Here is a 15124-nt window from a genome sequence, read left to right as displayed (position 1 = left end):
ATAGATAGATAGATAGATAGATAGATAGATAGATAGATAGATAGATAGATAGATAGATAGATAGATAGATAGACAGACAGACAGACAGACAGACAGACAGACAGACAGACAGACAGACAGACAGACAGATACGCTCAAAGTCGCAGTAGTTCGCTAACAAATGCTTCGCATTCAATACGTAGATTATGTCCATTTTTCACAAGCGGAACGACGAGACATCAAAATAAGTTGAACTTGCCGCTTCAAGTAATATGTACTGTTGGTACAGGTCGGATTGAGACCGTGTCCCGCAGGAGCATATGTCGGCAAAAATGTGGAGCTCATTCAGACTCACTCATGGAAGATATTTTGCTCTTGGACCTCACCCGGACTTAGGCACACAAAAATTTTCGTGAACTGGACTCACTCGGACTCAAACTCACCGAAGTTTTTCTCAGTAGGACTCACTCGGGCTCAAACTCACCAAGATATACTTCACCTGGACTCAATCAGACTCATAGTAACGGCCCTATCTGAGTCTGAGTGAGTCGACGCATGAGTGCATTAGCGTTTAGTCAGCATTTTCAACCATAGTATTAACGCCAATGTCTCGCACAATTGGCGCTCTACTTGACGCCTTTTGATCTTGTACCTTCAAATATGAGTTATCAGTGGTTGAAATCCAGTAAGGATATTTTTATTGAAAGAGATGACTGACAGGAGATATTTTTATCGAGAACTTCCTGTGAAAGAGTTTGCGGGGAGGGAAGGTCATGGCACCTGCCCCTCCCCTCCCCCTCCCATCCTCTGTGACTCATGCCTCTGATCAATAAATGTTGAGCTGGCGTTTGAATGCTAGTGCGTTGAAGTATGTGTGAGTAGACGTGAGTATAAACTTGAGCCGACATAAGACTGATAGTAATGTTGAAGTTGTGTACATAGAACCATAGGCCGCCCACTCAGACTGACTCAAGAAATATATCTTGCATTAGGCCTCACTCGGACACAGACTCACCGAAATTTTTTTCAAGCGGACTCACTCACACTCGGACTATCTAAAATTTTTTGTCAACCGGACTCACTCGGACTCAAGCTCACCAAAATATTACTCACCCGGACTCACTCAGACTCAGACTGACGGCTCGATCTGAGTGATTGAGTCAGAGTGAGTAGACTCATGAGTGAGTTTGCCGACCTATGCGCAGGAGTACAGCGGCTGCTGTAGAACACACAGAGGGATGCCTAAATAGATGATAAATTTGTGAACACGGGTTGTCGTTGGCTCCAACGACACCTGTGTTCATGAATTTTCGTTCCTTCAATCTTCTATCTTCGCCTGATCTTCCTTATAAGGATGCCTAGGGATTTATGTAGACGAAGCGCTTGTCTTTGAAAGGGTCGGAGCTGCGCTTAACAACTGTTTTATAGGGAGTACAATGGATCATGGTAGATGCTAACTTCAGCTGATCGGGCAATTTAAAACCGCCTGCAGTAGTTAGCTGTTAATCATCAAATACTTGGTTTGTTAACTAAGAGTTCCTCCCAAAAATGTAATTCGGCGCAAAGTACTTAAAAGATGCGTCATCATCGTCTGTTTCAGCTTATTTAAGTCATCTGCAGGACGAGGTACTCTCCAAATGATCTCCACTTTACCCTCTCCTATGCTATCTGCTTCGATTATATCCCCGCGAACTTATGGATTTCGTCACTCCATCTAACTCTCTGCCTTCCAAGACTGCGAAAGAGATACACGAAGAAGATACGCTTATGTATAGGAAAACGAATACTGAAAGTGTTTTCCTATGGTGCGCGAATTTATTAATTTTAAAGGCATCACACATAGACGGAACCTACTGAAGTACGCGTTATGTTTTCTCAATGTACTTATTGCTGAGAAATATAAACCAAAAACGCAAATGATCACACCGTAGAATTCCGTTTTCGAGAGCAGCATTAGTATACAAGCCTAGACTAAGAAGCGCTGCATGTAACTGCCACCTGAATTTTAACGGTACCTATTTTGATGTGGCACTTACGAAATTCGGTACATCGCCCATTTCTTTTCCTTGGCTGATCATGTAGGCGTAACAAGCCCTGAACTTGGCAGTCAAAGTTATGTGGGTCTGTATGATGATTATGTCGATGGACCTAAGGGTAAAAAAAATATCGCCATTTCATTGAATACTTCTCCTGTAGAGAAATGTCAGTGGCAAGACTAGAACGACACTTAAGCGTATGCCAATTCCCAAACATATAGCTTGCTCAGCTCGTCAAGTTTGTGGCTTCTTAAAAGCTCGTCATACTACGTACCGTGTGCTGCCTGGAAGTCTCGCAAACGCCTGCGCGTTTTTTGATGTGACGAGCCACAGGCCGAGGAAGGTCATGGAACCTTTCTTGAGCCCTAGGAAGGACTTTAAGTTCTGAAATATTGATGTAGAAACAACGCTGTTATCGCCGAGGCATCCGCAAGAATGAATCAGTTATAAGCATTTAAGGACACCGGCAGCTTTGTCCTGACACTAGATGCGATCGAAGCGCGCTATAACCAACCTATTAGTAAACGACAGCTAAGTACGGCGCTATCTGTCCAACGGATTTTCTATATATTGTGAGCATAAGGCAAAACCAGTGTGTGGCAACGGAACGAAAAGCAAAGACGAAAAACAAAAAAATGATATTTTTGACGGCAACGAAAACGTAACCGAAACTTTATTATTTCGCTCCGGAGTGGAAGCGAAATTTTTGAAATCGTTTTTCTGTTCACCAGAAAACTTGGCAATCCGGAACAACTGAGTTCATGCAAAGTGAGACGTTACGCATATCTCAGGGTACAGTATTAACGCGTACTTCCAGCAGGAATTCCAAAGCAAAGATATGCTGAAATTGTGCGAAAAACAAAAACAGTGGCAACCAGAGATGTTTATTTTACCGCAAGTGGACTTTAGCGCGCCTGTCACGCAGGCCAGCGTGGAGAGGGCATTGACGGCGCTGAAGTTTGTTACAGCGAAAGATGTTATGAGGTAACAACATCCGATTTTAGCGCCATTGTTGTCAGCCGCCGCCGGTGTCCGTAACCGCTATCGATTGAAATAATAAAAATTCGGCAGATTCGACGCGTTGTGGGAATCAGTTTCATGCGAGGCAGTCAGCGAGTACACCTCTCCTGTATTTTATGGCTTTGAGCCAAGCGTCACGAAGTGGATCGACGTGTTTTTGTAAGTGTAGTAGTTGTGTGCACATCGTGGGCTTACCAGGCACGTCGACAATGACAACACTGGCGTTTAGAGGGTAAATTATGGTGCGACGTAACGTCAGCTCTCACGTTAGAGTGCATACATCAGTATTATCGAAACTAAGTGCACTTTATGGTGCAATCATGAAGTAGCGAAGCACCCACTATGCCATTTTTCGTCATTCTTCGGAGAATCGTGGTACTCGCTACACATCTGTCAGCCATTATGCACACTTTGTGCTGTGGCTGACCACGATGAATAATTATGGCTGAGCCCTTTGTAACGGGTTGGAAGTATTCAACGACCGACGCGTTGCGCAATTCGCATTGTGTGACGCCAGGTTGTTATTTTACTCTTCTCCCACGCTATACTACATATGTTAACACGATTCCTTGCCCGACGTGACACCTGCATAGAGTATTTTTGCGAAAGAGTTACAAGCACCAGCGTGGCTCTGTAGTATAGTACTCAACTGCCACGCAGAGGGCGCGGGTGCGAATCCCATCTGGTCCTAGGATTTCATTTTTTCTTATTCATGTGATAGCGGTTACGGACACCGGTGGCGGCAGACAACTATGGCGCCAAAATCGGATGTTGTGATCTCATAACAGCTTTCGCTGTAACAAACTTCAGCGCCGACAATGCCCTCTCCAGGCTGGCCTGCGCCACAGGCGCGCAAAAGTCCACTAGCGTTAATATAAACATCTCTGGTTGCTACTGTTTTCATTTTTTCGCACAATTTCAACGTATTTTTGCTGTGGAATTCCTGCCTGAAGTACGCGCTAATACTGTACAGTGAGATATGCATAGTTCCTCACGTTGCATGACCTCAGTTTTTCCGGATTGCCAAGTTTTCTCGTGAACCGAAAAACGATTGAAAAAATTTCGGTTTTGCTCCGGAACGAAATATAAGATAAAGTTTCGGTTACATTCTCGTTCCGGTCAAAAGTATTGTTTTTTTTCGTTTTTCGTTTTTAGTTTTCATTCCGTTCCGACACACTCACTTTAACTTAAGTTGTGTGTTTCAATTTCCGACACACACAAGAGGGTCCGGCGAGGATGCTGGTGCGAAAATTTGCCTTCAAACATAGAAGTCAGAATGGACTGACATGCCTTGCTATATGAGTGTGCGTGTGAAGAACAGCATGGGACTTTTTTTGGTTTTTCATAAGTACCATTTTCTTAACACACAATGTTCTCATCCAGAATACTTAAAACACGCAACAGATGTAGCTTCGGCGCATAGCAACATTTCTGGCCGTACCGTAGACATTCGTGCTATTTTTCTGTTCGTTTTTTTCTTTTTTCGCATTTGTAGATAGATCATACACACACAGGGCGATCGCAAAAATATTGTCACACTTTCGATTTTATTTTATTTCAGTTGATTGTTCACATCTTTTAGCAGAGACGTTATTGAAATTGTATTGATTATTGCTTTTTGGGTACAGTACTGTAACTTTTAACTCTTGTAGGTATCCAACCTTTTTCAACAAAAAATATTCTATAGGGAGTTGCGTCACACATTTATCGCCCACCGCAAGTAGGGTACGACGATAACAGAGAATGCAAAGATGCTGAGATCGTAGTGTGTTCGAGTCTATCGCGTCGTCAAGCGGTTTCCCGAGCCAGGCGGTATAAGCGACCGGCAGCGAAGCGAGAATACATCGTATCGCTCAAAGTAGCTCTGGAACAGGAACGGGAGGAAATCCCTGCAGAATATATCACGGTTATATTGAAAACTTGCCAAAAGCGTCTTCAAGCCTAGTAACACCATCCGTTGTTTACGATTCTGCTCTTAGGGAACGTCTGTGCTCACCTTCACAACTGTTGTAAAGGGGACAGGTTTACGTGTGAAAGTAAGTTGACCGCGTTATGAATAAACCCATATTGCTAATAAAATGGCAGTCACCTCGAACGTCTTTCCGAACACGTCGTCCTGTTGCGAGAAGTCGTGATTGAAACCCAGCATGCCGAGAGCGAGTACCTTGTAGTCTGTCACCAGTTCATACAGCTTTTCCGGTACGTATGCCAGCTTACGCATCGTTCCTTCCTGTTCGCTGGCCTTATACGAAGAGAAGCTCACACCTCCCATGGTCTTGTCAGAGTGAGCGATCGCCTGCGACGCGGGAACAAATTTATGCTGATAACACTGGCGGGTCTTGGAAAGTAAAGGTGCATTTCAGACAAATATCATGGAGGGCCTTGGTGTGTCTTTGTGTGCGTGCGCGCGTGCATGTGCGTTGTGTGTGTGCGTGTTTGTGTGGATGTCTAAAAAAGAAAAACACAGCAATTCATCATGGCAGTACACGACAAATAGGTTGACTACTTGTAACACTGCATCGTAGGAACCGACTGCGTGTATCAGATTTACTAGGTAGCAAGAAGTGCGGATATAAAAACACGTATAACGCGTGCAGCCCAGATACCCAGTCGTTTATCAGACTCTGAGACATTGGAACGCAATGAAGGAAACCTAATTTGCTCTGTTAATAATACGTGCTGGTCTTTTACGCGCCAAAACCAAATATGCTTATGAGGCAAGCTGTCATGGGGGATTTCGGATTAATTTCAACTACGTAGGGCTTTAAGTAGTGCCTAAATCTAAGCACAGGGGGCCCTTTGCATTCCATCCACACAGAAATGCGGCGGCCGTGCGCGGGAATCGAGTCCGCGCTCTCGAGCCTACTTTTTTCTGTAAGATGCTACATTAGTAAGCTTGCGGGCATATGTTGGGATAAATGGAAATCGCTGATGCCTTTTTTCTGCCATGAGCTTGACTAAGCTCGTAAGCAGGAAATGATGAAATGAACGGAAGCCAGAAAGTAATATCCCGTCAATAATGACCGTGGGCACTTACCTTCTTAAAAACATCCCACGCGTGACTTCCGCGGACAGGTTTCAGGTCTTCACCAACTACGGCCAGGTCGGAGAAGATAGCGTAGTCGCATATGCCATCGGTGATGGGGTCTTCGATGGTGAGCGTCTCGCCCACAGTGCAGATCATCGTCTTCATCGGGGTCGTGGCTGGGTACAATCAAACGCGCGTTTTGAACGCTCATAAGGCTTTCCGGTCTCAATCACATTCTAATCACTGCCGACGTTTCTTAAGGCGAAGTCTTAGATGCTTCATCAAACGCGAAAAGTGACCGTCGGCGGCGTCAACACGAGTTAGGGAAAATTGTCATCATGTGATGACGTCACCCGATGCGTCATCATGACGTCACATGTAGACACGTGTGACACCACTGCGAGGTCACTGTGACGCCACATGACGTCGTCGCAATTGCTCCAATTTGGGCCGATCACGGTGCACTGCAATGTCACATGAGAGTCAGCGCTAGTCCCGTGTGCTTCTTCTCTTTCGTCCGTCGTTCTCGTGCGCGCTGCACTTTACGCATGACGAAAGTGTACGAACTCACTCAAGTTGCTATATTACTGCAGTTGCGGAGAGCTTCCAATTCTTCCGATACCGAAGGCAGTACAAAATCACGTTGGGTGCGTACAACTATCGAGCGGGATCAATGGAATCGACTTGGAAGAAAGAAAATGGTTTTCGCCTTCCATTCATCTTAAGCAAATACATCAGGGACCGTGGGACTTTTTCATTTATACCGTAGGGCATACTGGTGCGAATAAATAAAAAACAATGCTTAGTTGAAATTGACAAAGCAGAAAGCGAAGAACGTTCAGCATTGTACATTAACATAAGACTCATCTTTTAGACTTACTCTTCGTTGTCGTAGTGGTTGTCGCAGTGCTCGATGTCGTAGTAGTTTGTCGTATCGCCGGTGGTATCACCGTCAGGGCTTGCGTGGCTTTCACGGTGAGACTCGTCGTGGTTTTAATCTTCATGGTCGGCTCCGTGACGGCACCGATCGCGTCATCACGCTCTGTATATTTCAGAGGAGAAACAAGAGCCCGCGGCACAAGGACGCGGAATAATATTTATCACATTCGCTCCTGATACAATGCTCAATTACTGTGAAAGCCGTTGATTGAAAGCCGGGAGGTTGATTGAAAGCCGGAAGGTTGATTAAACACCGGGAGAATTACCGGAGCGTTTTGCAGCCTGTCATAAATTGTGTTTGCTACGCAGGACACCCAGACACGGAGACGCTTAGAGTCGCGCGACTATGCACGAAGACGACTCGGGAATCGGAACACTTAGCTATGAGACTGTATTCAGGCTCTAACCATTTACTTGAGAAGAGAATAAGAGAGCATAAGCGTTGCAAGCTCATTAAAAAAGGCACTGAAAGCTTTTCTTTGCGTATAAGAGTTTCGTGCGCAGAGAGCGTGCATTTTTGGCAGTGGCAATACTCAGCAACGGTTCTTGATTTCACTGCATAAATTTCTATAGAACAAATCTTGCATAGAATACATGTGTGAGGGTAGCGCAGGTGGGCGTGCGTGTATACCGATTCGTTGTGTGCCGTTCAGTGTGTGAGCTATTCGGCAAGGCAGACCGTGACGACAAGCGAGGCAGCAGTACCTGTATGTCGAATGAATCACGAGAAATGCATTGCTTTAAAACACAATACTTGGGAACGATCTGTGATATCGGAGAAAATGTACTGATGAAGCGTTTTTATTTTACATTTCTATACAAGAGATGAGAGCACAAATAGGCATTGCCAAAAGGAAAAAAAGAATAACAGATGTGCATTACAGCTAAGGCTATATGATAAACACGCGTGTTAAGATACGTAGGTGTAACATTAAATTTGTATAGACGCCAAGAATTACTTCTGAACAAGGTTTACTGCCGTCTCTGTGAATACTCACCTTTTGTTTCAGGTTCTTCATAGACTGCAAAGATAAAAAAAAAAGCACGGGATAGGGAGTTTCGGAGGCTATACAAAATTGTGCGGCAGTTTGGGTTGAAGTGAAGCTTAACCTGGCATGTCCTGGTTCTATTGCAGCGCCCGAGACGTCACGCTACTCTTTTGATTACGAATGCAATATGGCGCGCAGAGCGATGATGACACGTTATAACTTTAGGTGTCTTGGCAAGGGAAGGTATCAACTCTAGAATACTTATATTCAAAATCTTACTACAACCAGACAGAAGGAAATTAAAGGGACTGTACTAGGTTTTCAACTTAAGCAGAGCAAATTTTTCTATGCAAGATGGAGGGCGTAAGCTATCAGAATTAAGTTAACAATTTAGGTTTATCGACCCCACGGCAACCTTTAAGTGGGACAACGTTTCAGAAAGTCGGGTGCGAGCTACGTTTTGGTTTGTTCGCCAGGCGTGTTTAAGATACGATCAAATTTATACAGTGGGAGCTTACTGGCCAACAAATAGAAGATACGGATGTTTAAGTGTATACTTACGGACTACTAAGATCAGGATCACCGTCACAAAAAAGAACACGATAAGTCCTAAAAATAGCGCTTTCAGGACCATCAGCGTGACAGACCTAAGAAAAAAAAAGAAACCAGAAACGCTTTTATTACACTGCAGTGCTTCGGAGAGAATATGTCACGAAGATGCAGGAAAGCACGCAGCTACTAAAAGGTTAGGTTACGAGAAGAGCTACATAATGCTGTTGAAACTTCGTGTGTCTGCGCAGTTGAATAAGAAGGAATTATATGTATTTGCTCTCCGCACGTAATTCTATGTCCATGCCGCGTTCCAAGATGACTTCACGGCATTCATTTATTGTTGAAATAGACTCAGTGGCACAGTTGTATTGAATTACTGTAAGGAATGCAAATGGCAATCATACTTACCTATTCCTTGCGTCTAAAACAAAGAAATAACATACCTCAAAAATATTGCTTACAGCCTGCTCAAATGTCCATACGCAACATCATATGCGATACACCGTCAGTGGGTGAAGCAATTTGAAATCGACATGTTATGTTTCAGACAGTTTGCTTCTGCCGAGAAAAACCTCGTAGCAATCCATGATAATTAGCCTCATGTTATAGTGTGCTGAAGCATTTATCAATGTTGCACTATATGAATGCTTTAAGTGGCGTAATTTTGAGTATCTGCTCACATGCAATATGTAGAACGCGTATTAACCAAATATAAAAGTTGTTAACACGGTGTTTTTGTATGCCTGCTTCTGATATTGGACTTCTTTGCTATAAAAGTCAATATATGCATTAAAAATGGGCCGCCAGCTCTCTCTACAAGTACACTTTACGTATTAAACAACGCAACCCTAACCAAATTAACCCGAGTCACATCAGAGCTGTATTATTACTCCGTTTGCATGTGTTTAGATAGGAGAAAGTGTGCGAATAATTCCGTTAATATAAAAGGGGCCCTGCAACGCTTTTTGAACACACTCAGAAAACGTCGCCTATCTGTAATCAGGGCTCCAGTGAACATATGAGCCAAATAGAACAAATAAAGTAACAGCGCGAATGAAACAAGGACGACAAAGGAACGAAGACCACGAGACAAGCGCTGACTGCCAAATGAATGCTTATTTCAAGAAAAACCAGCCTTTTATACATTCTCAGAATGAACATGCGCACAACAAACACTCGCTAATCACACTCTCAGTCTTTCTTTTAAGAAGTTTATTTCTCTCTCCGAGAGTAGAAGAGAGGGCGAACTGATACACTTATCACCTTCGTTAAGGATCCAAAAGGCCTCTAAAATTTCCCTTTCCTTCTTAGATTTTCCATTTCCTATAAATTTCGTTTTTTCAAACATGGGAACACATGCGCACTTCTTACAGTGATCAACTAAATGACTGCCATATCCATTTTTTACATTATTGCAGTGCTGACGCGCGCGATCGTTGAAACATTGTCCAGTCTGACCTATATAAACATTTCCACAACTCATGGGAATCGGATAAACCACATCACTCGTGCATTCACTGAAGCGGGTTCTGTGTTTAGTGGAGCATGCGGGAGGCTTGTTTCTTGGTTTCATGCGTGCACCTATCGAGGACAGCTTGCAAGGCGCTATATGTGCACGCATGAAACCAAGAAACAAGCCTCCCGCATGCTCCACTAAACACAGAACCCGCTTCAGTGAATGCACGAGTGATGTGGTTTATCTGATTCCCATGAGTTGTGGAAAAGTTTATGTAGGTCAGACTGGACAATGTTTCAACGATCGCGCGCGTCAGCACTGCAATAATGTAAAAAATGGATATGGCAGTCATTTAGTTGACCATTGTAAGAAGTGCGCATGTGTTCCCATGTTTGAAAAAACGAAATTTATAGGAAATGGAAAATCTAAGAAGGAAAGGGAAATTTTAGAGGCCTTTTGAATCCTTAACGAAGGTGATAAGTGTATCAGTTCGCCCTCTCTTCTACTCTCGGAGAGAGAAATAAACTTCTTAAAAGAAAGACTGAGAGTGTGATTAGCGAGTGTTTGTTGTGCGCATGTTCATTCTGAGAATGTATAAAAGGCTGGTTTTTCTTGAAATAAACATTCAATTGGCAGTCAGCGCTTGTCCCGTGGTCTTCGTTCCTTTGTCGTCCTTGTTTCGTTCGCGCTGTTACTTTATTTGTTCTAATTATGAACCAACTAGCCCACATCAAGTTGTTATTAATATGAGCCAAATATTGCACGGCATATCCTGCTTGAAAAATACAGCAGAATACAACGAAGAAAATTCTGATGTATTGGCGTGTTTGGGGGCATGGCATGCTGTTGTTACTCTGTCGTGTGTCGCGAGGCTCTGTTGGGGGTTTGTTATGTTAACACGTTTCTGCAGTGCCACAAAAATTTCTCGCGTTATTTCAGGCACATTTCTTTATTACATCTCCTTGCCTTTTGTGACAACACGTTTTCCTGCGGCACTACAAACTTTTGTTGCATTAGTTCTGCTCTCTTTTGTAACAACGCACACGTGACAAAGCCTACTTTGTTGGCACGACAAAAGATGCCTCTGGCACAACAGAAAAGTGTCTCCGCGTCAGCAATCTGTCTAAACTACAGAGAAATCTTGTTATAACAGCAATTTCTGTTGTCTTGGTGGCAAGTTCTGTAACCATTTTCAATTGGCAATACAATTTCGCACCAAAATCTAACAATTTATTCCGCTTTGCTTCCCGCTGTCGTCCCAGCAGGGAGGGCGGCCACTCACGAAAGCTAGCGTGCGAAAGGTATTCGCTGATTTCCCTAAATGCACGCCAGTAAACGATGTCAGAGTCCGAGCATGCGTCGCCTATAGGTACGGCGGTCACCCACCGGGTACCGCCACTCGCCAGCGTGGCGCGTGTCGGCGCCCCGTGGCTATCCCATGATAAAACATATTTGCAGTGCTCGTTCAAATAGAGTACATTCGATTGATCAAATTTACGCAGCCCTTAGCTCTGCAGTCCTTAAATAAATAAAAAATCGAATCACTTCGCAGTATAAATGAAATATATTAAGTGCGAATGCACTTTATAAGCGACCCTGAATCCGCCGTCCCATAGCAACGGCGCGAGGAGCGGAGAGGAGCGTCTGTAGCAACGGCGCAGCGACGTCACGCCCCACGTGACTGCGCGCGCTCCGCCCTCCGCTGCGTGGCTGCGCGCGCCCCGCGCATAAAGCCCCTTGATCTAGAAAGTAGCGACACTCTCCTCCGCGCGCGCGTTTTCCTCCTCAATTCTCCTCGGATTTCTCCCCTCCCCTGGCCGGCGCTGGCTGCGCACGGCACGCTGAACCCTCCACTGGCTCGCCGCAGCCGCATTAAAATCACTGCGCGCGCTTGTTTAATCGGCCCCTTGAAGCGTCAAATGAGAACCTGTTTCTTAAGCAATAGTCATGACGAAAGTGGGCTTCCGATAGAACAAAGCGCTTCGAAAAAAAATGAATATATCAACTGGCGGCTGAGCGGTTTACCTTCCCGTCGCCGCCTCGGCTGTCCTTAACGCGGTGTATTAACGCATATAATGTAACCAGCATAAAGTATAGGCGAGAATTTTTTTCATAATTGTGGTCTTGATGAGCTAAAAGAAGGCACCCAAGAAGGAATGTGGTGGTTTACTTAAATTGGGCCAAATGAGTGAGCCCGAAGCCTTTTTGTGTCAATGCCGCTGTCAGGCACGCACGCACGCACACGATGCATGCACGCAGGCACACACACGTACGCTTATACACACGTGATAAAGACACGCACATACGTACACACACGGACATGCATACACACGCGATACAGACACGCACACACATAGATACACACGTTCATACGCACGAGATACAGGCACGCACGCTCATACACACGCAATATAGATACGCACATACATACACACGCGCGTACACACGTGCTACAGACACGCGTGCGTGGACATGCGAACAGACACGCACGCACTTACATACACATGCGCATACATACGCGATATAGACACGCACGCACGCACATACATACATATACACGCGCATATAGACGCGATACAGACACGCACGCACATACATACATACACACGCGATACAGGCACGCACGCACATACATACACACGCGATACAGGCACGCACGCACATACATACACACGCGATACAGGTACGCACGCTCATAGATACATACACACGCGATACAGACACGCACGCTCATACATACATACACACGCGATACAGACACGCACGCACATACATACACACGCGATACAGACACGTACGCTCATATACACACGCGATACAGACACGTACGCTCATATACACACGCGATACAGACACGTACGCTCATATACACACGCGATAAAGACACGCACGCTCATATACACACGCGATACAGACACGCACGCTCATACATACACACGCGATACAGACACGCACGTACATACACGCTATGCAGACACGCACGCACATACATACACACGCCATGCAGACACGCACGCGCATAAATACACACGCGATACTGACACGCAGGCACATACATACACACGCGATACAGACACACACGCACATACACAGCGATACAGAAACGCACGCGCATGCACAAGTGATACAGAGTATACAGACACGCACGCGCAGGCGCACGCATACACATACGTGCGTACACGCACAAACACCGCGAATATACAAACGCACGCACATGCACTCACACGTTAACACGTGCGCACACGCACATACAAACGCAGGCGCACATATGCGCACATACAAAAACGCATACACCTGCACACACCCGTACACACACGCCTGGAGGGTTGACGCCTGGAGGGTTCATGGCGGGCGTGAGCAGCTGAAAGCGCTCGCTTCTCGTGACGTCAGGGTCACCTGACTAGGAGCTATCGCGCGTCGCAGCCATTCAGCGTTGCGGATGCGCCGGCTCCGCGAAAGAGAGGGTGAAAAAAGAGGAGGTTGACGGCGCGGCGAGGATGAGCCGGCGTGGATAAAGGAGCGTCGCTACTTTCCAACATCAAGGGGCTTTACCCGCGCATTGCCTGTGGTGATGAAGGCCGGCGGCGAGACGCCGAACGAAAGCGTGCGAAGCGAGCCGAGCACCCCGAAGCCGATCTGGCGCGGGGACGCGCGATGCGTGAGCGAGCGCGGGCCCTCGAATTCGATTGGCCGGACGCGCGCTTCAAGCGAGACTTCCTGGACCGCAGCTTCGGATATAGCTGCGCGGTGTGCGATCGACTGTGGTTCGACAACAACCTGAGCCCCATCTCGGGCGTGCGCAACGCCGCCAACAAGTTGAACGCGTTGCGGTTTCTTTGGAACGAGTTCGGAAGACAGATCATCATCATCAGTAAAAGTGCTTTGCACTTAAAAACGGCCAGACCTCCGTGGGTCGGCTGGCGCGTGCTCTCTCGCTGCCGTCTCCTTCGCTCGGCTCTGCAGTTTAGTCGCGCGCGCCCCCTCATAACATCACCCCGTGCTTCGCACTTCCTCATACTCCCCTTCGGGGAAATGCGGGTTTTTTTTAACCATGGTTTTGTGAGGACATATCTTAAAAAGTACTTACCTCCCCAGAATGTGTCGAAGCTTGTAAATTGCCCTGTAACTGTTTTAAGAGTCCCGTTTAGAGTACGTTCTACATCATTTCTGTAAGCGGTGTCTGCATGATAACATATGTTACACCTTAAAAGCTGTAATAAATTTTAAAATCTCATCGGTAGGTGCATGGCAAGGGTTCTATGCTGTATGAACAGGAAAGCAGCTTCCCTTCGTCTACGGTTTCCTCAGGCTCTAATATCAAAGTTTGCTTGGAGGACAAGTTTGCAAATTTTTACGGTCCATTCTGACTCTGCCCTGACTGTAGGCTTCTTCGCGGTTTTTCGTGCTGTCCTGCCAAACCAAATATCGGCCACTTTCTCGCATAATTACCTACAGACAATTTTTGCAATTGCTTCGATTGCACGTTGTAGTCACTACTTACCTTGAGGTATCGGCGCTTGCATAGGGCAATTTTCGACTGAAACGAGCAAAGTATAAAATAATGTAGTAGTAGCGCTTGCCTTCCCCGTCCAAATTTAATCAAATGCTCGATCAAATGTTCGGTTCGTCTACAACGGTTTCCAAGTGAAAAACACATATAAGCCCATTTGGAATTCGAGGATTTCCGGAGTGTGAATATTACCTTCCCTTAATTAAGAAAGTTATTGGCTAAACACGGATAACGCAGAATCAGGAATGCAATTCGCCTTTCTGGCGGCAGAGACGATGCCGTTTCTTCCAGAAGCGAAATCAGACTTTCTCGAACATCGTCGAAGCACTGGAACAGTTTATGGTCCTCTGTACTTTAACGCACGTTGAGAGATGGCAAAAGCCATTTCAATGAAGTCAAGCAGTACTCCAATTACTGCCAATATAAATGGCGATCATGGGAAATGGGCACGCGGGTGACGACTGTCACGGATCCCGATATATTGAGGGTGATGTGATTTATTTACATAACTGGCGATTGAGAGCTCTAATTAAAAAATACTGGTGACAACTCTAATCTTTGACTAAAGTGTCTGATAGTGGCCCACGAACGTCGGCATTCGTGTGCCCTGGTGTA

Source organism: Rhipicephalus sanguineus, chromosome 5 (assembly GCF_013339695.2).
Source record: "Rhipicephalus sanguineus isolate Rsan-2018 chromosome 5, BIME_Rsan_1.4, whole genome shotgun sequence".
Classification (NCBI taxonomy): Eukaryota; Metazoa; Arthropoda; class Arachnida; order Ixodida; family Ixodidae; genus Rhipicephalus; species Rhipicephalus sanguineus.
This window is presented reverse-complemented; position numbering follows the sequence as displayed.